We start from the raw sequence: 27,598 nt of genomic DNA, 5'->3' as shown, positions 1-27,598 counted from the left end.
AGGTCAAGGCATGGACACTTGGGGACACCACACATGAGCACCCAGACCAGTTGTCCAGAACAGGGGGTATCCCAACCAGACGGAGCCATAACCCAGGAAAACGGCATTCCCGGGGGAATGGCCAGAGCTGGAAGGTAAGGGACACAGAACAAACAGTGGCAAACTACAACGAGCTTGAACAGGAGCCAACAAACACTTACTGGGCACGATGGATGCATCTCCTAAGCCAGGGGTGCCACCTGCAACAGGGGACCAGCTCCACAGCTCACAGAATCCCAGAAGGGTGGGGTTGGAAGGGCCCTCTGGAGCTCATCCAATCAAACCCCTTGCTAAAACCAGGTCTCCTCCAGCAGCTGCACAGGAGCCCATCCAGGTGGATTTGGATCTCTCTAGAGAAGGAGACTCCACGTCCTCCCTGGGCAGCACTCCGTCACCCTCACAGGAAAGAAGCTTTTCCTCATGTTCAGGTGGAACTTCCGTGCTCCAGTTTGTGCTGGGTGCCCCTTGTCCCATCTCTGGGCATCACCGAACGGTCTGGCCCCATCCCCCTGCCCATCAGACATTGATCAGCACTGACTGGGTCCTCACTCAGCCCTCCGCTCTCTAGGCTGAACAGATCTAGGTCTCTCAGCCTCTCCTGCAACGACAGATATTCCATGTCATGTGGGACTAATGGAAACGACAGGGACCAGTGGGACCCCCCCAGGGACCGCTCCCTCACGCAGCCCCAGCACAGATGACCCCATGCCGGCTCCTGGCAGCCCCTCGTGTCTCCAACCCCTGAATCGTCACCTGCTGTGCTGAGTGACAGCACGGACGGTGCCAGCCCCCTGTCACCATACCCTCTAACACACCCACTGGTGTTCGAGCACGCAGGACAGTAGGGGCATCCCCATCCCAACACCTAGTACGGCACTGGGCACGACGCTCCCTACCACATTTTGTGTCTGACGTCCCCAATTACACGCAGGTCAGAAAGTTACTAGTGGGTTTCCACTCCACATTCAGCAAAACCTTCACACAGAGCTGGTGAACGTTTTTGTATGTTTCCATTATAAATGTGCACACAGAGCCACAATCACCTACCGGTCCTCACAACCTGAGTCTCCCAACTTAATTTCTTGTGACTGTCAGCAGCCGGCAGTGTCTGCCTCGGCTCAAGAGGCCGATCCGTTTAGACCTGTCCCAGAGGGATCTGGATCCTCTGCTGAAGGACCATCCACAGGACGGAGCCATGTGCCCTGTGCAGACGAGAGGACTGGCACAGACAGGAGGGGAAGCGCTGGCTGTTGCGGGTGTGCAGCTTCTCATGCACCCAGAGAAACACACAACAGCCAAAACAGCCTCGAAGTTTGCTGCAGGAGGAGGGAGGCTGTGCCTTGGACTACATTAGAAAGATACCAAACTCACTATTACTGTTAACTTTACACATCCCTCACGGTTCACCTGCCCCAGAGACAGCCAAGCAGTAGGAGCTCTCACGTGCCAGAAGAGAACTGAGGAATCGCACCAGTCTGGCTTTTCAGTCCCCACGCTTCACTCATTCCATGAGTAACTTCATTGCTTTCAACTGTTTGTAATCTTCAGCATAATTCACACATCGTTACTCGCACTTATTTTGCCTGCTGATTTCATTACAGCCCACAAGATGAGGGTGTTCTGACCCAACACTTCGTTTCCAAGTCTTGTTAGTGTCAAACAGGCCCGTGATGCACCACGGGCACCAACCCCATTGCAAATTCTCGTTGCCCTCGGGCACGTGCCCTGGCCTGCGATCCATCCTGCCCGCATGTCTCTGGGAAAGTAGCCGCTCTACCTCCTTCCACCTCTGTCCCTGTGCAGGGCAACCCTTTAGAGTGGTGGGAAAGGTAAGCAAACATTTGTTTCTGCTTTAAGCCAGGATCACAGAATCACTGAATGGTTTAGGTTGGAAAAGACCTTTAAGATCATGGAACCCAACCATCAATCCAGCTCTGCTGTCCACCAGACCATGTCCCCAAGTATGACATCTACTCATCTTTTAAACACCTCCAGGGATGGGGTCTCAATCCCCTCCCTGGGCAGCCTCTGCCAATGCTTGACAACCCTTTCAGTAAAGAAATCCTCCTAATATCCAACCTAAATCTCCTCTGGCCCATCTTGAGGCCATTTCCCCTTGTTCTGTCACTGGCGACCAGAGAGACGAGACCAACCCCCACCTTGCTACAACCTCTTGATTCCAGTCTTGGGGGGGCACAACCAGCCAGCAGGACCACCAGACGCAGCTTCTGTGGGATCACAGCCCTATCCAGGGCACCTGGCTGGCACTCGGAGCAGCAGGAGGGAGAGCTGCAGCCACTACCACTGCCTGTGCCCCAGCCTTTGGACCGGCTGCTGCAGCAGCACACCTCCTGCATGCTTCCAGCACCCTCCAGCATGCTTCTAGCATGCCTCCTGCACATTCCCAGCACGCTTTCAGCATCCTTCGAGCACACCTCCTGCACGACTGCTGCACTCCTCCTGCACTCTTCCAGCACATTTCCAGCACACCTCTCCTGCATGCCTCCAGCTCCCTTCCAGCACACCTCCTGCACTCCTCCTGCATTACACCAGCACGCCGCCTGCATGCTCCCAGCATGTGTCCTGCACTCCTCCTGCACGCCTGCTGCACGCTTGCTGTGTGGCTGCTGCTGATGGGGCCCTGAGCCCACAGCCATGCGTGAGAGCTACATCAACACTGCCCAGCCACCACCACTGCCGGCTAAAACAAATGCACTTGACATGGAACGACTTCAATGCGGAACAAGACCTGGAGGAACCAGAGCTCCAACCGCGGGGCTGCAGCGAAGGCAGCTCATTAGGTATTTGTATCACAGCTAAGGAGCCGAGAGTGATACCGGGATGACTCAACGCAGCGATGAGGAACACGACTGCAGGTCCATAATTTATTAATAGCTGTACCGTGAGAAAAACTAGCCGGCGATCCCCCACAGACCCTGATACACGGGGCTTTGGGGGGGCACCTCTTCCCAGCTCCAACACGGCCTGGTGGGATGGATGCTCCACCAAGAACAAACCAGAGAAAACCCCTTCCAAGAAAACTCTTGTTTCAAAGGTTGTGATGAAGACCCAGACGAACAGTCAGAGATGGAGCCCGGTGACAGGTGGGCTGTGGCCCCACCCCGTGGTGCTCCCACACACACTGCCCCTGCAAGGTCATCCCTGAGCAATCACTACATTCCAAAGCCTGCAACACCAAGGGATTGCATTTTCCAGCTCTTGAGGTGTTGCCGCACAAAATATCAAACGTAAATATGCTAAATGCTACCTGTAGTATAAGCATTAATTGTGCAGCTTAAAATTGTAAGCAAGCCTAAGCGAATAAAGTGAATAATTTTTTAAACAAAACAGCTTTTAACTTATCAAAACATTTTTTTATTGAATGAGAATATCATGGCATTTTCAAAACTAAGTGGTTTTGCAAAATCAAAACACAACACAAACAGGAAGGGATTTGCTTTGACACTTCTCTGTCACCACGTTTGCCAAGGCTGCGCGTTCCAAAGCAGCACTGGAGGTGAGGTGGCTGCGCTCACCTCTGCAAAATCCACCCATGCCACCCCAGCCAGGCCGTTCTGATCAGAGTGGCCACGCTCCGCCGCCATGCGCGTGCAGGGGAATGGGGAAGCTCTGGTCCCAAGGGGACGAGGCTTCCTGGGGCCACCACCGCCCTGGACCCTCTCCAGGCAGAGGCACCCAACGCGGACTCGAATCGCTGTCTAACTGCTGCGAAAGGACACAGAGAGCCGAGACTCATCTGAAACAGAGCATTCTGGGACTGGCAGGAAGCTGAGAAGGGAGAGTGCCACAGCGCAGGATTCCTGGCCAAGGAGCTGCTGCTCTCCAAACCAAGCCCGCGGCTCACGGATACGCCTCCTCTGCCGGTTGCCCTGGCACTGCCATGGCCCGGTGTGGGCACCGGCTCCCGCGATGCTGCTGCACAGCACGAACCTCCAGGGCCATCCCAGAACACACACTTCCAGCTTTCCCTTTTCTTTTTGCTTTAAAGGAAGGGCAGGTTTGAAAACTCAGAAACGCACAAAGTGATTGCTTCAGAAATGCCCAGGCAGCACAGGTTGGAGTAAAGGTGCCAGGATCTGATCCCAGGCATGCCAAGCTGCAGCTGGTGCCACTCAGCTCCCTCCTGCTGATGCAGCACCACAGGCATGCTTGGGACTTGCCGAAGGACCCTGTCCTGTCGAGGAATCATAACGTCTGGGGCCCACCTGGTAATCAGCTGTTTTACCTGGATTGTTCACTCATGGCATCAGCATTTATTTCCTGCTCACTGCTCCAGCCTTGCTCCTAAGAGAATTATCTTCTTCTTCGGCTTTTCTGAATGATGCCCAACAACACCCACTATTTTCTCAGCTCCCCTGGGAGGGAAGGAATGCCATCCCCTCTTCACACGCAGGATGTGGAACCATGGATTAGCAGCAACTCTCCTGCTCCTGCTGCAGGCCCCTAAAAAAATGCCTTGGACCCTGCAGCCCAGCTGCTGGAAGCAGAGGTACGGGCACCTTCCGATGGTACAGAAGAAGAGGGGACGTGTCCCCCAAAGGGCACCCACCCCAGCCAGGCGAGACCGTGAGGTTCACAGCACACAACACCAGTGATGTTCTTCCTCATTGAGGGCTTTCCTCCTGCCAAAGCCCTGCTGCAGATTCTTAATGGCTATCAAACACAGAAGATGGCAAAGCCCTCCCCAGTCAGAGCTTGTTTTCTACTTAAAAATAAATTAAAGGCATCTCAAAAACTGCTGAAATGCACGGTACCAGGTCATGAAATGATCTTCAAAGGTCCCTTCCAAACCAAACCATTCTGTGATTCTACATCTCCGACAGACAGACCTCAGCCAGAGGTAGGAAATCAATACCCAGGGCTTCAGCCTCAACCAGCCTGAGTGCTTGATGTGTAGCAGCATTAGAAACTAGTGAAAATAAGGGAAAGATGTGGGAAAGACTGACAGCCCTACTAAAAGGCACAGTTGTGAGGTTTTTCCTCCACACAAGGAGTTTTGAAGTCAAAATGTTAAAACTGTTCTCAAGAGAGCAGAGTTTGGCCCAAGCTGCAGATCCTTTCCTAGAGTTTTAATCTCAGATTCCAAGAGTCCATAGCAAATTTAACCAAAAAAACCCTCAATGTAAATATCTCCAACTGGCTTTTTTTGGAAGCACACAGGAATCTGGTCATTCATCTTCCAGTCAGGAGAGCAATTTTATTCAGGCACCCACATAGATCTGGGGTAGAAAAAGGGAGCGTGAAACTTTGCATCCCAGAAACGGGGACACCAGAATGTCCCTTCTTCCCTCCACTCAGGAGGAGGCTCAGCCTGAAAATCACCCAGGAGGATTATTCCATCCTTGATCGGATCCTGATAAAAGGCTGGCACTGGCACCACTGCACGGCAGCACCTGAAACAGCGTGCCAACGCCGGCACACGTCACAGCGAACAGACACTGGAAGCAGCAATGCCAGAACAATGCCTACTGGTACCGGCAGCTCCCAGCCACAGGATCCCACAAGGGAAGCGGGACACCTGGCCATGGATTCACCTTGGAGCTGCTGGCTAATTCCTGGAAGCAAACAGGTCCCATGACAGAGCGGTGGATGTCTGACCTCCACCTACTCCACTAAGGTGAACAAATGGGTCCCAGGACAGGGAGGTGGATATCTGACCTCCAGTTGCTCCAGTAAGGGGGAGCAAATGGGTCCCAGGACAGCAATGTCCAGCATCGGCAATTTTTAACTTATTGCTGTGATAAAAATGTAATAGTATCATTCCTAATGTTTCCTTTACCAAACACACCCTGAAGTTTTTAATACACCACCACCCATGGTGCCCAGCAGCCACAGCCCGGACACCGACGGGGTTGGCATGAAGGGGGACTCGGGCACTGGGCGCTGTAGCCAAACCCACCGTGCACACTCAATCCATGTGCAAGTTAACCAGAAGAACCCAAAAGCAGAGAGAACAGCACTGACAAGAGGGACGTCATCACTCCAACACACAAACTTGAAACTGGGGGGCTGCGTCACAAGCAGATTTCATCAGAAGCCTGAACAGCCTGCAGGTTTTATCAAGCTCTGTAAAACTAACTCAGTTCTTCCACTTCTGCACATCTACAAAACCAAATGAAAAGTAAACTAACAAAGATTTACTCCAGATGGACATTTATTATCCCAGCAATAACACCCTGCAATCGCTGCGGGATTAACCGAAGCCAATTCTTTTCTTAGTCACAGCTCTCCTACACAAACATATAGTAAATTAAATGCTTTAAAACCAGACAGGCGTTGATCGGGACTGCCTCCACACGTGCCTGAACATCACTGGTGGATGTGACTCATAAAACATGAGCCGGATTTTAAGTCTTAAAGTTTCATTTAACATCAAGTAATCACAGGTAGAGACCGTAGATCTCTCTCGTGGAAGAGTACCCATTGAGTATGGAGGTCTGGCCCGCTGACTGGTAAATCAAAACTGATGGGGCCAAATTAGCTACCAGAATGATAGACGATGCACCACACCTACGGCAGCCTCTACACTTCAAAGGCAGAACCAGGGAATCTCAAGGAGATAAAACATTTTCGTCACAATAACGAACGACGCACTCTGGCAGGATCCATGTAATAAAAGAGGGGCAACAAGAGCTGAAATGGAAATTTGTTTTGCAGAAGCCAAGAATAGTAAATGATTTATATGCACTTATTTTAATTTATTTTCAAGCTGAGCGCAATTTATCTAAAGTCATCAAAAATTAATAGGCCATACAGAAAGGAGTTTTAATAAATTCAAACTTGGGGGCATACAGCGAGTACATCTCTCCTCGATTGCTGTTAGCACTTAACTATCTAATTAATCCACCACGTTATCTTGCCTGGGAGTCCAAGCAATGGAAGGAGGCCGATGGCCGTGGCCCTGGCTCGGCCCCCAGCGCGGAGCGGTCGGAGGGGGAGGATCCCACTGGGTGCTCTCCCGGCAGGCGGTGCTCTGCCTGCCCCAGAGCGGAGCGCCCAGTGCCGCTCCCACCTCTCCAGCTCTGGGACAGCCCCGTTCTCACCATCCTGGACACAACATCATCCAAATGCCATGCAAAGCTGAGGCTGCCTTGAAGCACGGGCCAATGCAGAGGGAAAGTGCTTGGGAGCACTAAGGAGATGGAGACTGAGACCCCGCTGGCTGCCCCAGGAGTGCCACCCCCCGCCTGCCTTGGGCACAGTGCAGAAGGAGCCTTCCAACACAGGGCAGCAGGACGGGTGCCCCAGGCACGGGAGCCATGCCACGGCACCCCCAGCCTCCCCGAGGAGCCTGGCACATCCCTCGCACATGCTGAGCACACTGTCGGGTCCTTCTCCAGGGAGCAGCTGGCCAGACAGCACCAAGAGTCAGTAGGAACTGCGTGATCGGAGAGACGAAGCCCATCACAGGGGATGGTGGAGCTGCGGCACTGGGGTGATGATTCCACTTCAGCTGAGCACCTCTGTGCGAGCACAGGCTCCAGCAGGAAGCAGAGTCCTGGCAGAGACCTGCTTCCCTGGGAACTGCTGGCCCCCAGGCCACCAGCCTCTTTGGCCACCGATTGCCCCAGGATCTGATGCTGTCATCTGAGCACAGTGCACCCCAGGGAAGGGAACTCCCAAAGGGATGGTTTGAGGTGACGATGCCCCAGAAGGGGAGTCGCTGGCAGAGGCTTCAGCTGACCACAGAGTTAATTCTGAGCTTTTCCAGGAGGTGGGAAATTCCTGGGATGCAGGAGCACCCCACGACTTGGCAAACACCCAGCAACTGAAAACCCCATGACAAATACCACTGGCTCCATCACCACTGACAGCCTGCGTCCAGCTCCAGCAGGGCCATGCCGTGCCGTGCCATGCTGTCCCAGCCCCCAGGACAGGCTCTCGGACACTGGCAATGCAGCTGGGGCAAGGGAGGCAGCGCACATCCCATCCCAGAACCCTGCCCGACAGGGACACAGGATGAGGCTGAGCACAGGGGCTGCCTCCCCTCGGCTGAAGGTCAGGGAAGAAACAGAGTTGATTTAGTCCCAAAAAAGCCAGCACGGAGCAGAAAGCCCTGCCTTTCCCCCAGCTGATTCAGAGTACGTGCACCGAAGGGGCTCAGAACCACAATGCAGGTGGCTGATGCCCAGACCTCTGTACGGGCTGACACAGCCGCGAGAGTCCCAGCAACCCCTCTGGCTGCACACAGAAACTCAAAGCGGAGCTCAACAGCAGAGCAAGCCTGGAATAGCACTGCTGGGAACATGGACACAAAGGCTCATTGACCAACTACCCATAGCTGTGGAAAGGAATGGACAGATCTGGGTCTGTGTTTGGACCCAAAGGAAATCAACAGCCCTTTCCTTTACCTATCAAGGACGAGAGTTTCAGCAAAATACTGGGACCCATATTTTTTAAAAATTTGAGATACATCTGTCAAGATGGGCAATTTTGCCTAAAAGAGAAACTTTCAGTGTGCCATAAGGGAGAAACTATTTTTGCAGCCTTCCCTTTGGCTCAAAATCTGCTGCTGGGATTTGTTCAGGAAGTTTTGCTCCATGTGCTTCAAGATACTGACGGCTCCAAAATACATATTTATGGTTTCCTGATATGGGGAAAAACAACAGAAGAAAGCAATAATAAGGGATGCTCAGCTGCAGAGATGCTCGGTTGCAGAGATGCTCGGTTGCAGAGATGCTCGGCCACAGGGCACCATCCCAGTGGCGCATCCCAAAGGCCAGCTTTGCAGGAGCAGAAAGGGCAGGAGATCCCACTGCTTTGCATTGCCAGGTGTGCAGGGAGAGCCTGTGGTGGAAAACGTGAGTGTGTGTGAGTGGGAGGAGAGCAAAGCCAGCGAGAGGCTGGCAGGGAGCAGCGGGATCTGGCCCAGGAGGAGCTGACAGCACAATTCCCCCCGGACCCAATCATATTTAATTTTTCTATCAGTTTTCATTAGCCTTTTCCCATTCCTCTGGTTTGTCCATAGCGTCCCAGGGTTTGTTAAAAATAAACCATTACTGTCTCGGGGAGCGCCTCGGCCAATTATCTCAATACTCCTGGGTACCAGTTACCCAGCACTGCCACTTTCAAAATGCCTCACTTAAACTGTCACTTTTTAACCTTTTCCCTATTTCCTGTAGAAAATATCTCCCTGTCTCTGTGAGTTTGCATTTCTCTGCTGCTTTGCAAATGGTGAGCAGAAATAATCACTGAGAACCCCCTTCTCCTCTGCATCCCTGTGAGGATGCTCCTCCCTTTGCCTTGAGTCAGGTCAGTCCTACCACAGACTTCCATTTCTACCCAAAATATAATTCTCCTCCTGCACCCGGTTCCTGACCCCGGCATATGTCGCAGTTTAATTAGGAAACTTCCACTGACCACAGGAGACAGAAGAAGCCCCTCAGTGGGCAGCAATTCTTCTGAGAGCAGATTGGGGAACAGAATATGTGGGCTGGCAGAGATGTGGCTCACGGACTGGTGGTGAGAAGGGCGGCTCCTGCAGCCCCTGCTGCCGGCACCCCATGGGAGAGCCCACGCCCACCAGCCTGGCATCCCGACTCTACTGCACCCCAAGTGCACTCTGGCTCCAGTGGCATCCTGAAACCCCAGCTCCTCTGCACTCTGAAAACCTCCCAGCTTTGCTGGCACCTCGAAAACATCCCAACTCCACTGCACCCTGAAAGCGCCCCAGCTCTGCAATCCCCCAAAAACATCCCAGCTCCACTAGCACCCCGAAAGTGCCCCATCCTGCTGGGACCTCAAAAGCACTCTGGCTTCCAAACAGCTGCTTGCAGTTCCAAAGACACCATCACCTAAGCAGGTACATCATTACTTCCTGTGTTAATTGGCCATTCCTCCACACTCTGTTGCTTTGCATTAATAAACTGCATTGTCTGGGCCACTCGGGGCACTGTCAACACAAGTGTTTGCTGGTCATTAAGCACCTAGCTCTGCTAATAAATAAAGCCTACAACTTAATGCAAGGCTCTTTCTTCTAACACACCGCAACTCAGAACCTGCAAAGACACCGGACCACTGGTGGACATCACCACTGAGTCCTGAAGAAGCTGCATGGTGATTAGTTTTACAACCTTACCTCATCTCTCAGTTAAAAGTTTTGAATAGTTTTTGAGTCCAATGATCAGGGACCATTTTAATTGATCAAGGAAGGGCTGACAGCAGGGCTGTGCGTTGTCTTTTTCCAGGAGACAGATCAAACACCTTGCAGGGTGGAAAAAGTAAAGATACACAAACAAAGCAAGTCTCCCTCAGCTGGACAAGATCAGAAATCTCTTGCACAGATTTTCGGGAAAAGCAGAGGAAATCCTTAGCCACCTTCCAAACTTCTGGCCCAGAGGAATTATTCTGAAAAGTCTCTTCCCTCTTTCTCTACATCTGCGTGTACAAAGAAGATACCATCAAATCTGCAGCATGAGATGCTGTCAGTTCGCAGGTTTTAAAGCTCTCTTCTGTGTCAGATAATTTAATGGGTCTCCTGGTCCTAATGTTCTTAACTCAGCAAAGTGTGAGCATGGCAGATAAGAGACAGACTTAAGGCTTTGGCAAAGAAGTTTGGATCTTAATTGCTGCTTCAAGAATTGATCAGCCGTGAGGCTGCTGAACTCACGAAACAGATGCTGATAGAGGGACACCCGCATCCCACTCGAATCCATCTGTATGGTAAGGGGTGACTCATCCTGGCTGAGCCCCCAGGCACACCTCCCAAGGGCTGCGCACTGGGAAGCACTGGCCTTACACCATAATCCAGCATCTCCCAGCTGTGCCAGAGCCTGTGCAGCGGCAGCCAAGGACCATGCCAGGCTCTGCCCACCGCGCCGCAGGCCCTGCAGCCGTGCAGTGGTTTCTCCTGCCTGCATCCCATCACTGTTATCAACAGTGGCTTGGAGAAGGCAGAGATCGTGGGAGATCTCGATGACCTCTCATGCCTTCCTGCCCAAGCAGTGCTTCCACCGTGCAGGAGCAGCGCACTGCTCTCCAGACCAACAGTACCAGCCACCTCTTGCATTCTGTCAGGTGGGAACAGAACCAGCCAGAAAGGGCTGCAACCTGCGGTTTGTGGCTCAGAACAACAAAACCCTTCCCTAATCTGCAAAAGAGAATCCAACATGCGGAGCACATCCGTGGGTGCTGCCCGTTCCACTGCATAGGCTCCAGAGCTCTCCCAGCTCCCAGGGAGCAGAGGTTGAGGGGCTGGCACCTTCACCCCTCTCCGGGCAGGCTTCCTGCCTCTGCCAGGCAAAGCGGTGGGTGGAAACCTCACTCCCAAGCTCCCAAGGATCCACACTAATCCCATCAGGAAGCAGGTAGAAGCCAGCCATGGCAATGTGTCCCACACCAGGACAGCCGGCAGTCCTGCAGATCCCAAGCAGTTCCGCACCTCACAGCCTTGGCTGTGTCACCATATCCGCTGACCACAGAATCACCCGCTGCTCGGGATGCTGGAGCTCAATCACAGACCAGGCCACCGATTTTAATCTGGCATGGTTTAAACTTATTTTTTTCCATCTAATACATTTAGGTATAATTTCCTCTTATCTTAATTAATATCAGGAAAATTACGCAGTTCCTTTTTCACAAAAGGACAAAGAGACACATTATGCAAGAAAATGCTTGTAGAAACAAGGAACCTCAAACTTTTACCCCAGGTAAATCACTGTGACTTCACCGCCGCTAATTGAGTTATCCTTAAATTATCCATAGAAATCAAAGGAGGCGCTTTGCTCTCCCTATAATGCCTTCTTGAAAAATGCATTGCTTTTCCTCATTTTGAGGCTTCCAGGCACAGGAATGTACCTTTCTGTGATGAGATGTGTATCACATCCCGCTCACCGACCCCAGCAAGCAGTCAGGAAGGAGCTCGAGGAGGGGAGGGGTGGGGGGGACACGAGGAAGAGCCCATTGCCCGTCCTGGCAGGCTGGGTGCATCCCCAGTTTCCCTGGCACAGGGAGCAGCACCGGCCACGATTCCCATTTACTCCAGGTCTCCCGCGCGTGGCTCCTGCTGCTCAGATGCCCACCTTCGTGGGGAAGTGAGCAACAGAAAAAGACAAACCCACGCGGGGCTGCAGCACCCGCAGCACCCGAGCAGCCATCGCCAAGGGGCTGTGGGGGAGCAGGGTCTGGCATGCGGCATTGGCCCTTCTCATCCTTCACTCTTGCAGGTATCCAGGGGTGAGGAAACACTCCATGCTTGGAGATTCAGCAGATTTTTCATAGCTTTTCATTTGTTTGTGTTTGCTGCAGAAAAAAAAAAAAAAAAAAAAAGAAATAGGCATCCTCCCCAAATCAGCTCAGGCGAGAGGGAGACAATGAGGGGTTTGCATGGGGTTTTTGACTTTTGTTCCACTCCAAACTGAACAAGAATCAAACATTTTTCTTCATAATTATCACAGGGGAAGTCAGACACCTCAGCCTGCCCGGGGCTGTATCACCAGGGTCTCCACGGTGCCAGTGGTGGCCATGGAACAGTGCAACAGTCCACGGAGCCGCAGCAGGCTGCTGGCACCCTGGCTGCGACACCACACACAGAATCACGGAATCATGCAGATTAGAAAAGACCTTTAATATCATCAACCCTTAATCCAACACCGCCAAGCCCACCACTAAACCATGTCCCTTAGCACCACATCCACACAGCTTTTAAATCCCTCCAGCAATGGAGACTCCCTGGGAAGCCTCGGCTAGTGCTTGACAACCCTTCTCATGAAGCATTTTTTTCCCAATAACCAATCTGAACCCCTCCCCAGCACAACTTGAGGCCATTTCCTCCTATTCTATCGCTTGTTACTTGGGAGGAGACACCAGCACCCACCTCACCACAACCTCCATTCCAGGAGCTGTGGAGAGAGAGGTCTCCCCTCAGCCTCCTCTGCTCCAGACCCTCACAAAGCAGCCACACACCGACCGGCTACACTCAGCCACGGCAGATTGGGGAAACGCGCTGAGGAAGAGGAGAACTGGTTCCAAGCAGCACAAGCACCATCTTAACCACCAGGCTCTGGCATTTAGAGGTGACACGGGGCAGAGCGGTTCCTCACCCAGCAGAGCCACAGCATGAGGTACCCCACACTGGTACAAAAACATACTGCAATCCTTCACTCTGCTTTACCCACTTAAATGAGAGGAATGTGCTACTTCGCTATTTGCAATCAGTTAAATTCTCATTAACATTTGCACACAGAAAAACAAACAAACAAATCCCCAAAGCACTGAGCAATATCTCCCAGCGATTCCGCAGCAGCCTGCCTTTCACACCATCCCTCAGTGAGATCCGACTGTCCCCTCTGCATCTTCTCAGTGTAAAGAGCTGCTTTGATATGCCATTTGCTTCTGACATACTGGCACTCGGCATGGGCACCCACCACGGCACAGCTGGAAATACAATGGAACGAGCTTCTTGTAGAGCAAAGTGATTCCATTTTGAAGTGTGGTGCCCCTCGGTACCCAATCCTAATGAAACCACAGAGCGGCCCACGCCCTCAGTGGAAGGCTTCAGCCATCAACTCTGTCCCATGATGACAAGCAGGAATCACAGAAGCATGGAACACTTTGGGTTGGAAGGGACCTCAAAGCTCATCCAGTCCCACCCCTGCCATGGGCAGGGACACCTCCCACTGGATCAGGGGCTCCAAGCCCCATCCAACCTGGCCTGGAACCCCTCCAGGGATGGGGCAGCCCCCACTGCTCTGGGCAACCTGGGCCACGGCCTCCCCACCCTCACAGCAAAACATTTCTGCCTCAGATCTCATCTCAACCTCCCCTCTTTCAGCTGAAAACCCTTCTCCTCATCCTGTCCCTGCACTCCCTGATCAAGAGTTCCCCTCCCAGCTTTCTTGTAGGTCCCCATTAAGAGCTGGAAGCTGCTTTAAGGTCTCCCCAAACCCTCTGTGCTCTGCGTGGGACACTAGCATCGTCACCTCCACAGAAGTGCCGTGATGTCACAGCCTGAGAAGCAGAGGTTTCCCGCAGAAGGATGCACCGCGCACTCATCCACATGCGTAAGCAGGACAGGGACATGGAATGCACCACACCGAAAGGTGTGTCCACACAGAGGTCTCCAGCCCCGATGGCTGGGCTCAGCACAGCACGCACAGGGAACGAGGGGCCAGGGGCAGGGACCAGAACCCCCAGACAGCTGTGCTGAAGGAGCTGCCGCAACCAGCACAGCTGGGACCAGCAACCCAGAGACAAAGCCACGATCTGCAAGGATGATAACATCAAACTACACCAGATCAGGGACGCAGGCAGGCTGCTGTTTCCATTCCTGCCCTCATTTCCTGGGAAGCAACCTCCCTCTGTTGCCTTTCCCCCTTCATTAACCGGTAACGGTAACGGTGTCCTTCCCCCTCAGCCCCTCCAACTGCCGTAACTCGTTCATGCCTCGCTGCGTTGGCTGCAGGAGCACTGGTTGGTCATTGGGAGCACCGTGGAGACCGTTGTTCCCGCATGCCCAGAGATGCTGTATTTGCAATTAATTTCGTGGTGAAACAACACTCCTGAGTCAACAGGAGCTGACATATGGAACTATGTCCATACCACGCCACTGCAATGTGCCTGTCCTGTAGGAGCATACAACTTCTTTACGGGAGCAGGTGCCACACGAAGGTTACAGCCTTGACCAACCACATGCTTTGGAGGAAGCAGCAGGGCACGGGTGAATGGAAAATAGGACACTGCAGCACGCAAGAATGGGAAAAGGAAAAACGTCAGGAGAGCTGATCACTGCCAGTACGCGGAAACTCCCATCAAGCACCATGGGAGAGCGGCTGGGCTGTGGCTGACCACCAGGATCCCGTGATTTCATCCTCCGAGGGAATGGGGTCAAATCTTGTCATTTTTGAAAGATTTGGAAGAAGCTGCCCGAGTTTTGTGGAGAGAAGCTGCACCCAGGAGATTTAAAACATTACAAATATTGCATTAGAAGGCGTCAGTCCCAGGAGAACCAGGCTGTGGTGAAGGTTGTATGTGCTGGGCAGACGTGCCGCAGCTGCTCACCACGACAGTGCCAGTGCCAGCATCCAGGCTGGGAACAGGGAGAGCCATACGTCCCTCCTGCTCCCCCAAACCAGCATCTTGGGAGGAACAGGCACGGAAAGGACGGCTTCTCTGCTGGTACCAAAGTTGGGAAATCTGTGCTTTAACCCCTCGTCTTTGAAGCCTGGTTGCCATGGTTACCACAGACCGGCAACCGGGAAAGAAGCACTGATCCCCCCTGCGCCCAAAAAAAGTACAGGCTCTCCTCCAGTGATGGGTTTCCTACCAGGAGAGTCAGGATTTTACCGTCCAATATCTCACAAACAGTAAGGGTGGAAATAGTCTTCATTCCTCGAGGCAGGCAGGAATCATCTGCTGAGGGCTTGGGCACTCCCTGCCCTGCGGTGGGCAAGGGCAGCTCCTCCTCTGCAGCGTCCCCGGTCGCCCTGCTCCGCTCTGCACCTGCACCCAGGGCCGCCCTCTGCTCTCCTCTCCCTCCTCCTTTTCCCAGATGGGGGAACAGTTCACTGCCAGGCCCTTCTTTATTTCCCTGCTGTGCCCAGCCTGCCGGAACGCTGCTGCCAGGCTGCTGGCAGTGCGGGGTTTCCTCCTGAGGAGCAGCATCCGGCAGACAATCCAGCTCCCTGCAACCTGCATCCCAGAAAGCCAGTGCTACAGAGCGGAGGCAGCTTATCTTGGGCTTTCCAAGCCAGTCTTTGGTCCTTGAGGATCTTCCTCTTCCATGGTCAGGTGCTTCTATTACTCCAGCACTGACAGGCTACACGAGCTGCTTTCATGTCTCCATTTGCACGTGTGTGGGGGTACTGTGGTCCTCAAGGTACACAACCCCTGGGACTTGGGTAACAATGGAAGGAGCTCACAGTACCCCTTTTTTCAAACATTTGCATTCATCCTGTAAGGAAGGCAGATGCTGCCTGATGCAAACTGAGCACCGTTTGGTCAGGGGACTACATGAGAAACCAGAGCACGCTTCCAAATGGTATTCATTATTCTGCCCAGTGAAACCCACTGGTCTCTGCAGTCTGGAAAATTCTGGTAGTCTGGAAATGACTTTTGTGCCTGGCTGTGCTCTGGAGCCAGGCTTGCCAAGTTCCATGGTACATCTCCCTCCCACTGAGATTCAAACCTTAATGCAACCTCCAAAGCCACAGAACCGGCCACTTTCTGCTCCTGAGTTTCTCCTGTGCAGCCTTACTGGTGTAAAGGAGTTTTCACACTGCTATTTCCCCACCCCTCCATGCCGGCAGAGCTGTGCCTTGCCTGTGTGCCATGCTGATGCCAAGGCACCACAAGCCACAAACATCTCCAAGCTCCCCTTTTCAGAGCCAGGCCATGCCATTGCTGTGGAAAACACCTGCAATGCTCTGCCTTCCCCGGACTTCTGGGATGCAATCACACAGCCCAGACCTGAAGGACTCCCCTGTGTGTGGGACTCAGAGCATGTAGGATCCCAGCAAAGGGAACAGAGGTTTCAACCCCATTTACGACACCATCTGCATCGCAGCACTCAAGCAGTGGTTCCCAAGCCCACATCGCAGTGCCAAGGGCAGATGGAAGGCGGCACAGCACCCACGGCAGAGCCAGGGATGTGGACAGGGAGGGGAACGCGGTCACCCAGTGCTACTCACATGCGGTAGAGGCCAGAGGCCATGCCCTCAGATGGCCATGCTTCCAATGCCGTTTGATGAAACGGTGCTCTCTGAGCCACATTGAACATTAAACGCGCAGTCCAGTCTGAAAACATTTCATAAAGGAACTCTGTAGTAAAGGCCTTAATGAAACCTTCTGGTGTGACCAGTGCTCACCAGTAACCCGGGGCAGCTATTTTCAGAAGCCGTGCAGATGCATGTTTGTGCTCTGGAAGCCTGGTGAGCCACATCCTGCTCTCCCCACTGCCATCCAACACATGGAATCAGAATCACAGAATCACTAAGGTTGGAAAATCCCTCTCAGCTCACCCAGTCCAACCAGCAGCCCAACCTCACCGTACCTACGTCCCCAAGTGCCACGGCCACCTGCTTTTTGAACCCCTATGTGGATGAGGACTCCACCACTGCCCTGGGCAGCCTCTGCCAGGGCTTCATCACTCAATGTCCCATGCCTGGGGCACCATGCCTGCGGCTTGTCAGCCCCACCAAGGGCCTGGGGCCGGTGCCACCAGCAAACACTGCGTTTCACCCCCCAGCAGGCAACACCAGCGGCCGCAGCAGTTGGCATGGGCACAGTGAGCACCACTGCTGCCTCTGCGCTCAGCAGAGTGGGCGTCTGGCCAAGTGCTCCCTCCCCAGGCTTCCCCCACCTCTAGCCGCCAGCTCTGGCCCCATCTGCCCCCTCAGCTCCTGCCTTTCTGGTTCAGAGGGCAGACGGGCGCACGCCACCGCACCGGGAAGCAGAGCTCAAGACTCTGACCTGGCTGGCATCCACATCGTGACATCAGCAGGTCAGATTGTCAGTAATTGAATTATACCTGCATTACTTAAAAAACAAAGAATACTCTCCACATTAGAACGCTGTAATCCTTTAATTGGTTTATGAGCGCAGAGTCCCACAGGGAGTGTCACAAATCCATCAGGATGCCCTGAGCACTGTATTTCTGAGCTGGAGAGATAAGGAGTGTCATATGCCGGTGTTCAGCTCCGGGCTGAGCCGGCATGGGAGCCAAGCCAGCATTCTGCTCTGCTCCAGTCCTCACTCCCTGGCACCGGCACTGCTCCTGCAGGCTGTGAAGCCCCACTGCACAGTGGCCCCATCCAGGAGAAACACAAGGGGAAGGTGAGCACTGTGACCTCCTGGGTGCACTCCAGTCCCTGATCCATACTCACCAAACTCATCAAGCACGTCCTGCCTGACTCCACAAACACATGCAGTGAGAACATCGGGCCCTCATCACCCATTATCTCACCACAGAAATCCTCTTCTGATGCACAACACAACTTCCTAATATTGAAGGAAACCAAGACCACGTCCGTGAAGGTTAGCGTGCTTTGAAAAGGCAGTGGAGCCCAGGCAGAGAGAGACCACACTTAGCAGAACTCAGATATCCTGCTCCATGTGGCTCCACCCATGCAAACATCAGTTCAGGATCAAACCTCTACTGTGAAAACCCACTTTGGATCTCAATACTAAGCTCTACTCCCAACATTTGCACTGCTGGCCAAACCACAGGCTGAGGAGGGTACAGGGCTATGCAGTTGCAGCTCGTACCCTGCGCTCCTATACACCAGCTGCCCTCCCTGCTGCGCTGCACTGCACTGTGCCACGCTGAGCAGGGTGCCGTGCTGAGCAGGGTGCCGTGCTGAGCAGGGTGCTGTGCTGAGCAGGGTGCCGTGCTGCGCTGCAATGCATTGTGCTGCCCTGCGCTGTGCCACACTGAACGAGGTGAACCAGGTGCTGTGCTGCCCTGCGCTGTGCCGTGCTGCATGCAGCGCTATGCTGCCCTACACTGTGCCGTGCTGCCTGTGCTGCACAGGTGCCATCCGCTTCCAGGACTGTGTGCTGCTCCAAAGAGACGTTTAGATTTTCTGTGTCCACCACTACAGAAGAAACACTGCACATTCAGAGAACAAGTGATTCTTCTGATCCATGGAGTACCTGTAACACTGCTGCCCTTCACTCTCATCTTCTATCCTTCCCCGCTCTTCACATTCTTAGTACCAATCAAGGATGCATTACTGACCATCAGGGAACCACCTGGGCATCCAGTGTCATCTATGGCCTGAACAGCAGCTGGCAATGAGCAAGTCCAGCCTCTCCACAGCATTCAGAGTCTCGCATCCTGCTGGTCACAATTTTGCCCCTTGTTATTGTTATTTGGTTTTTATTATTTTTGTTTTCCAGGTGCAACTTAAATACAGTCACATGATCTGTACGTAGGCTTCTTTAATGCCTCTTAGAAGAAATTAAGCTTATTGAGTGCAGCTTTTTGCACCTTCAGTGACAATACCGCAGCCGTACAGGAGCAGCGAGGGGCTGCGATGCTCGAGCAGAGCTGCTGCGGATCACACGGCTGAGCCAAGCGAGCAATCAAAGGGCATTTACCAAAGCAGTTTATCTTTTACTCATTTTATATACTGCACAGCACTACGCCAGTAAAGCTCATTTAAAAACTATGTTCCTGATTTGTTCTCTTAGAAATTAGCACAATCTTCATTTGGAACTAGCAGGCAGCTGTAACCATCCATTCTGAGCTACCATGTCTCCTTCCACAGTATTTATCATGCTTTCCTCTCTGAACAGGGAAGTAGATGGGGATTCCTTCAATCTGCCAAGGTGTTTGTTTGCAGAATGCTTCTTAAATAAAACAAGTTAGAAACAGCGCCTCTGACCCAGGGCAGTAATGGGCGATAATGAGTACAACAGAAATGTGCACCCGGGGGAAGCAACCTCCCGTTTCCACTAACACATCAAGATGTCACAGGGCAGGATGCTGGAACAAAAGCAGCCAGCCTGTGCTCTGCTCATGGACAGCTGGCGCGAAACTGAGCCTCTGCCCGGCTGGCAGGAGAGACAAGCCCATGCCACAATGCACCCTGCTGTCCCTGCACCACAACGTGCACAGCCATCCCTGAGCCACGATGCACGCAGCCATCCCCACGCCACAACACCCATTGCTGTCCCCACATCACCACTCCAGCTGCTGTCCCCACAGCGTGACGCACCCTGCCCTCCATCCCTGCTGTTGTCCCCACACCACAATGCATGCCACTTCGCTGCGCTTCAGAGGGGACACCCCAAGACCCTGCGCCTGCAGCAAGGTGACCTCAGCTCCAGGCTGCCCAATACCCTGCAGCTGGGTCTGGAGGCACTCTGGGAGGGGAGAAGCAGGAGGAGGGCAGAGGCCAGCTCACTCCTGGCCGTCCCCCCTCTGACACTCTCCTGGCAGCGGTGCCCCCAGGCCCATCCCCACAGCCCCAGGACCTCGAGAGCAGGCAAGCACAGCCCCCCGCTGGCAGAGCCCAGTGTGCCCACACGCAGCGCGGTGACGGCAGCCAGCCTGGCAGGCCACCAGTGCGGCACCACCGGGGCACCCTGCTTGGCCCAGAAATGCCCTGTCAGGCTGGCAACCACATCAGGACTCCAAAGAGTCAACACAAACACCCAGCACTCACTGACGAGTGCTATACATCACACACAGAAATGCAAACCTCCCCTAAGGAGTATGTGATGCTTCTAGATGTGGTGCTTAGGTTCATGATTTAGTGGTGATCTTGGCAATGTTACATTTACAGTTGTAGTTGATGATCTTAAAGGTCTTTAAAATAACATGAGGCACTGGCACTGGTTGCCCAGAGAACTCGTGGCTGCCCCATCCCTGGAGGCGTTCCAAGTCCAGGTTGGATGGGTCTTGGAGCAACCTGATCCAGTGGGAGGTGTCCCTGCCCATGGCAGGGGGTGGAACTGGATGGGCTTTGAGGTCCCCTCCAACCCAAACCATTCCATGATCCTAAGCTGGCAGCTCTGCAGGGATGTACATTACTGTAAACTTCTCACTCCACACAGAATCGTGATGCACAGCAACTTGTTAAGACTTTCCATGCAACGTTTAAAAGCCAGTGGTTTGCAGCATGCACAATCCCTCCACTACTGCAAGGAGCTTCTCCATGCCCAGGGGTTTCAGAGAATGCCTTGTGCCTCAGCAGGGGCACATCTGCACTGGCCAACACACGTCTCGCACCCATGGCCTACCCCATGCTGACGCTCAGCATCACCTACACACCGGCAGCAATAAGGATAACGGCACAGCAGAGAGGGCCCAGACCCAGGAACAGCCTGTGGCGCATGGTCAGTCCTACCGACTGCAGGATTACTCATGCATAGATTTAAGTCTCCATAAGTATGTTTAGTGCCAGTCTGGAAGAAGGACTACACTGCCTGTGCACCAGCCCTGGCCAACAAAGAAGCCATGCTCAGCTCCTCACCAGCACAGCTTTGAGATGGCTCCAGTGGAAGTGCTCTACTCCTGCAGCACTACAGCTACCAGACTCGCACCCTGGGGCACCAAAGCTTCCTAAAGAAACTATTAAAACAAAATTGAAACCGCTTTATAGTACCAGGATAAGACAAAAGCATTGCTCTGCAACTTTTAAGTGCAAAAAAAAAGCAAGCACCTCCCGTACGAGGACAGGCTGGGAGAGTTGGGGTTGCTCAGCCTGGAGAAGAAAAAGCTGGGGAGGGGCTCTTCATCAAGGAGTGCAGGGATAGGATGAGGGGAAGGGTTTTCAGCTGAAAGAGAGGAGATTGAGATGAGATCTGAGGCAGAAATGTTTTGCTGTGAGGGTGGGGAGGCCCTGGCCCAGGGTGCCCAGAGCAGTGGGGGCTGCCCCATCCCTGGAGGGGTTCCAGGCCAGGTTGGATGGGGCTTGGAGCCCCTGATCCAGTGGGAGGGGTCCCTGCCCATGGCAGGGGGTGGGACTGGGTGGGCTTTGAGGTCCCTTTCAACCCAAACCTTTCCGTGATTCCATGACCCCCAGCCCCACAGGGCCCCTGCAGTGCACCTGTGAGGACACCCTACCCATTGTGCACTGCCAAACACCACCGGAGCCGGAGCCGGGGGCTTGTGCCCTTTTTGTCTCATTTCCCTGCACCGCAGCAGTAGAAGATGCTCATTGTCTGTGTCAGCTTGCCCAGGTTCAGCAGCAGCGCCCGGGGCCCCGCCGCTCTCCCAACCAGGTGCCACCAGCTCTTTGGAGACGTCCCCCACGCTCGGCTGGCAGGAGAAACAGCAGCGGTTGCTGCTCTGGAGCCTGATTTCTGATTCTGGAGCCTGAACTACAAAGCTCAGTTTGTAGCCTGATCCTGACCCACGAGAGCAGCATTGCTGCAGCCAGGCTCCAGCAGAGAGGAGATGCAACGCTGACGTGTCAGGAGTAGCCCCAAGCACAGCAAATCTGCCCACAGCGCAGCAAAAACAGCTTCGTATAGCGCGGCAGAGCTGAATCACGGTCCCGAATAGAAGGCTCTCTTGTGAAACGCCACGTTCCCGGCAGAACCACTGAGTCACAGCTGACAAGGCGACAAATCCTGCTCGCCTTACTCAGACCTGCTCCCACGGAGCCGTGCAAGGGGGTCTTTACATCAAGTATTTTAGAAGTGCGTTGGTGAAAACAAAAACAACGCAGCTACTGCAGCACCGGCTGTGCTGCCGGCTGCACCTGCCCTCCCTTGCTGGGGCAGAGACTTTGCCTAATGGGAAAAGTCTTAACCCTGGATAAAACCCAGAAAAACGTATCCCACACCTCACCACATGTAGCACAACATCCCTGCGTAACGCAGTAATCTCTGTGTCACCAAAGAAATCCTACCCCAAAGGCTGGGACCAGCAGCACCATCACCGAGGTACTGGAAACAGACTCTGGGGCTTCCTCTCGGTGTGGCTTTTTTTACCATGCTTCGCCCCCCGCACATGTTTTCCTTGTACACCCACTGTATCACAGGCAGTGGCCAGTCCTTCTGCTGCATGGGGCATCCAGCTGGCTCACCTCGCTGCCGTGGGCACTGGTATCACGACCAGGCCTCCAGCTTCTCCACTCCCCTTGGCCAAGCACAGATGCTGGGTAGCATGAAGAATTAGAACTAAATACCTAGGGAATATCATCTATCTGGCAACGTAATGATGCTGAGGCAATGAAAACCAAAGGGTTTTGTCTGTCTCCAATCCAAAAGAAGTCCAACGTCATCCTGACAGAGAAGCCTGCACAAAAACTTTAATGGGAAAAAAGGAAAAAAAAAAGCAATTCTACTTCAAAGTAATGCTAGCTAATTGTGTTTTCATGGAAATGGTTTGCTAAGAGACAGTTCCTGGTGAAAAACTTCATCTAGAAGAGCAACCTCAAAAGCACGGTGTTAGACATGGGTTTTGCAGCTTCCAACACAGAGCTACCGCTGGGCACATGCTACACAATTAGAGAGGCATTCACCCGTATGCCCATTATTGCCCAAATTAGCCACTCAACAAATCACCTTTTGCATTTTACAGCTTGCTTGGGGCAAACATTATTTCTAGAGTGATTTATTCCATGGGCACACAAGAGTCAGCGCCCACTCAGGTCACAGGCACGGGCACCCAGCCTGCAGCTGCCCTGAGGCAGGGGACAGCGGGACAGCCGGGATGGGGCACACTCGCAGGGAGCCCTTCGTACATCCCAGACTCCCACAGACCCCTATAAAGAACAGGACACTTGGGCAGTCAGACCGGCTGCCACATACGAATCCAAGCCCGCCGGTCCTCGGTAAGGCACAGCTCGGGGCACCACACCATTCCACCACTCCTTTGGCCACTGGAGCCCGGACCCTGGACCAGAGTCATCCTGGTGGACACAGCACCTGTCCTCAGGCCACCCTGGGCACCTACTAACCCATCCCAAGGGGCTGCAGGCCAGGACCTCTTCCAAGAGCCCTGCCTTCACCCCACCTTCTCCTTGTGAGTACCATTCCCTCTCCCTGCCTCTGGAGCTGCCTGGTTCCCCTGGCTCTAGCTCCAGCCACGGCAGCTGCCATGCACCAAGATCACAGCTCTATGGAACAGACTGTTGAGTCCATCCATGAAGGACAATCCCAATTATCCTCTCTGAACCCCTCCCTGCTTCCACTGTGGCATGGGCCACCATGGAGCTCCTACAGGATGGGGCCACCCATCAGGAGCACCAACACCAAAGGCACCTGCCGGCTCACATCCGAGCAAAGAAGATACTTCTTCAAGATTTGTCATCTCATCCCCAAATCAGTGTCACAGACTTTGGGGTACGAGGAGGTAGATCTCACTAATGAGAAGCAGATGTCTCTGTCTCCTTGCAAAGACCATGGTTATTTCATATGTAGTTTTAGAAAGAATGGTTCACTCTTAAGCAAGGAAACCTTGTACTGGTTTGGATTTGACTCTCCAGGCTTGAGTGGGTCTCAGGCATTGCTGCTGTTCACTCACATCTCCTTCTGCCATCCATCTACATGAACACAGGCTTTTACTTCCAAAGCATTCCACGTTAAATTTTAAGCATTCCAGGTCATGTGAAACAAACACACACACGTTCACAGAGACCCCACTCTCTTAGCATAAAATTCACCAAATAGTGTCAGCAGGCACATTTTAATAGCATGATACTGAAAAGTAATTTTACTACCAGCTAGGAAAGTCTGAGGACTGCAGAGGATATATTTAGCTGCGTATAAATAGACAACACTCAGTGATGTCTGGTCAAAGGAGTACAAATCTTCCCTAATGCATGGAATATGCCTGGCCCCAAACGCTTCAATAGCACTTAGACAAGCCTTTTATACTCAGCTCAAGTTCTGCAGGCCTGTTAATAGCAAAGCTATTAGAATGATTTTCTGGACCGGCTGCTCGCTCGGAGAATGTTTGAAAGATGGCTCTGTACAACCGAACCCGTTACCACATCTGCAAGCACAGGCAATATCGACCAGCAATGGAAAGCCATTAGCCCTTCAGCATCTGAAATACCTCTGTGTGCCTCGGAGTACGATCGAGCCCTCCCCGCACCTCAGGGTGCTCCACCTTTCCAAGGTGCTTCCATCCCGCAGGCACCCCAGTTTGCCAAGCCCGTCTCTCCTGGCACAGCCACCTGCACACCCCCCTGCTCTGGGGGAGGAAGCACAGGCTGGGCCACCACAGCGGCAGGAGCCCACAGGAGGTCAGCTTGGGGAAGATCTGGCTCCTTCCTGCCATGCTGCTCTGCCACATTTCTCCTCCGGTTCCCCGTCTCTCATTCCATACACTCAGCAAGCCTTCACCATCCTGCCCTGTCCCACGACTGCAGTGTGTCACCGTTTACACCTTTGGTGGCAAAAGGCAGCCTCTCCAGTCAAGAGTTGTATGAAAAGTTCAAATCAAGCCTCTTGGAAACCATCCTGACCAGTGCTGAACTGGAGTCCAGCCCCTCTCCTGGTCACAAGCAATCCGGAGCGCCCAGCCCGCCAGCTGCCGCTGGGACAGAGCAGCTGGGATGCAGCCACATGGGGTTGGGTAAAGAGGTGACAAGTGCAGCTCTGAACTTGCACGAGGCACCTGAAACAGCCAGGGCTCATTCCACTGACTGCACTGCCACGATAAAGCCAGCAATGGCTCTTTCTGAAAGCAGAAAGGCGAGCTCGTACACCGGGAGCAGCTTCGCAGTGAGGCTTGCGACTCCAGGCCTAACCGGGGAGCTCTGCTGTGCATTCTGATACAGCCTTACGCATCTGAATGCATTTATTATGCATTTAAACAAATGCGTAATCCCTTGAGTACAGTTTATATTTAGAAACGTAGCCCGGGAAGGTGTTTGGGCACTGCAAACACTCAGGCTGTGGTATGGCTCAGTGCTGACTCCCAGGCCTTGCCCTGGAGCCCACCCACACACCTCCACCTGCCCAGAGAGACCGCGGCAGCGCCGCGAGCCCAGGGCGCACACCCAGGCGAAGCCTGCACGCAGCCCACCACGCCTGGGGAAGGTCTCCAAGGTGCCAGGGAGCCCAGCAGAGCGCCGGAGGCAGCACAAGGTGCACACAGCCCCCAGGTCCAGCCCCAACGTAACACGGCAAAACCGGTCCCAGCACATGTGGTCAGCCTGGACATCACCACACCATGCTCCTGGACATATCTGCAGCCAGGACGGGCGCTGCCACCACAAGCCAGGTCCCCTCCAAGGACAGGCAGCCACCACAGACGTGCAGCTCTATGGATCCATCACGACTCACTCGTTTGGGATGGATCACCCCATCCCACTGGTTTGTGATGGATCCACCCCTTCTCACTCATTTGGGATGGATCCATCCCATCCCACTGTTTTGGAATGGATCCACCCCACCCCACTGGTTTGGGATGGATCGACTCCATCTCACTCATTTGGGATGGATCCACCCCGTCTCACTCATTCGGGATGGATCCATCCCGTCCCACTGGTTTGTCATCTAGCTGCACTGGCTCGTACAGCCCTGGGCTCACTCGAGGATGCTCTGAAGGAATGAACCAACACCGCATTGCTTTGGGAACACGTGAAATGTAAGCATGGATGGGGAAGACCACTGCCAAGACAGCGCGATGGCCGATGTGCAGGGGCTGCCGGCGGGCCCAGCGCCGCGATCAGCCGGAGGCTGCGAGGGCCTGGGCTGGGCTGGAGGCACCCACCCCCCAGCGCAGCCGGGGGATCCGTGAGGTCACGTTCACACCCACCACCGAGACCAACGCGTCCTTCTGCTCCCGACGCTCGATGAGAAACCGTCCCTGCCCGGAGACGCGACGGACCAGGAGAGAGGGAGCAGGCGAAGGAGCCGGAGGGGGAGCACGGCTGTCCCGCGCCACGGATGGAGAGGGGGCAGCGCTCGGCGCGCCCCGTGGCGGAGCTCCAGCCTCGCTCCCGGCCGTGCCCGCTCCGCACCCGCTCGGGGAGCCCGGACGTTCGTGCGCTCCCGACACCAACATGGCTGCGAGGCTCGTGCGGCTCCCCTAACGGGAACCTTCCAGCAGGAAAAACCCTTTATCTCGTCCTACATTCGCTCTCCCGCAGGCGAGAGGTGCTCGCCGCACGGAGGGCGGCGGGGAGGGGCAGGGGAGCGGCGCGCGCACCCCGGGACGCCGGAGCATCCCTCCCGGACAGCGGGGCGGGGGGTGCGGGACCCCGCATACCGGCTCTGTCGCCGGAGAACCCCGCATCCCGCGTCTCCCGCCGGCGGAGCCCGCATCCCGCCGCTCCCGGCGGAGAATCCCGCATCCCGCCGGGCTGGCTCTGCGCAGGGCGGCGGCTCCTGCTCCCCGCGCCCCCGGCAGCGCTGCTGGCCCCGCCGAGAGCCCGGAGCGGCGCTCCCCGGCCCCGCCGAGAGCTCGAACCGGTGATGCCCCGCCCCGCCGAGTGTCCGAACCGGGGGTCCCCGGCCCCGCTGAGAGCCCGAACCGGTGCTCCCCCCGCCGCGATGTCCGGCCCCGCCGAGGACCGCACGGAGCCCCCGCACCGGCGAGAGCCCGACACGGGCGCCCCCGGCCCCGCGCCCCCCCGCCCCGCCCCGTCCCCGCGGGGCTCGCCCGGGACGCGCCCCCCCTCCCCGCGGGCTGCAATGCGGCTGGTGCGGGCGCGCAGCCCCCCGCGATTACCTGTCGCCTCCCGGGGAAGCGCGGCGTCCGGAGCGCTCGCCGCGGCGGAGCGGGGCCGGGCGGTGGGCAGGCAGGCTGGCCGCCTCTCCGCCCTGTGCCGGCGCTCAGCAGCCGCATCCTAGAGCGGCGCGGCGGCGGCGGCGGCCCCGGCCGGGGCGGGCAGGGCGGCCGGCGCGGCGGGCAGCGCTCGTGCGCGCGCGCGGGGGGGCGGGGGCGCGCGGCCCGCGGGCATCGCCCCGCGCCCGCTGACCTTGCCGCGTACCTGCGATCCGCGCCGTCCCGGGCCGCCGCCCCCCCCCTACCCCCCAGCGGGCACGCGCGGTCACAGCGCGGCGGGCGGCGGCGCCACGCGGCCCCGCGCGGGGAGCTCGGCGGCGGCGCCCATGCCCCGCGCCGCCCGCTGCCGCCCCGCGCCGGGCAGCCGCGCCGCTCGCTGCAGCGTGGAGGCGGCCGCCGCCTCCG

The 27,598-nt window shown here is 55.0% G+C and overlaps 1 protein-coding gene across 2 annotated transcripts in view; it reads right to left on the bottom strand.

Moving 5' to 3' along the window:
• Positions 1-27,321, bottom strand: part of LRFN5 (leucine rich repeat and fibronectin type III domain containing 5) — a 42,614-nt gene extending 15,293 nt beyond the window's left edge. Inside the window, exon 1 of one of the 2 annotated variants that reach the window (XM_054068857.1) lies at positions 27,137-27,321. The gene's annotated coding sequence lies outside the window, so the exon portion shown is untranslated. The remainder of the gene's footprint in view (positions 1-27,136) is intronic. The other variant, XM_054068858.1, reaches the window with a different exon arrangement.
• Positions 27,322-27,598: the final 277 nt, after the last annotated feature.

Source organism: Cuculus canorus, chromosome 5 (genome assembly GCF_017976375.1).
Source record: "Cuculus canorus isolate bCucCan1 chromosome 5, bCucCan1.pri, whole genome shotgun sequence".
NCBI lineage: Eukaryota > Metazoa > Chordata > Aves > Cuculiformes > Cuculidae > Cuculus > Cuculus canorus.
The sequence above is the reverse complement of the archived record's forward strand: the minus strand, read 5'-3'. Positions and strand labels throughout refer to the sequence as shown.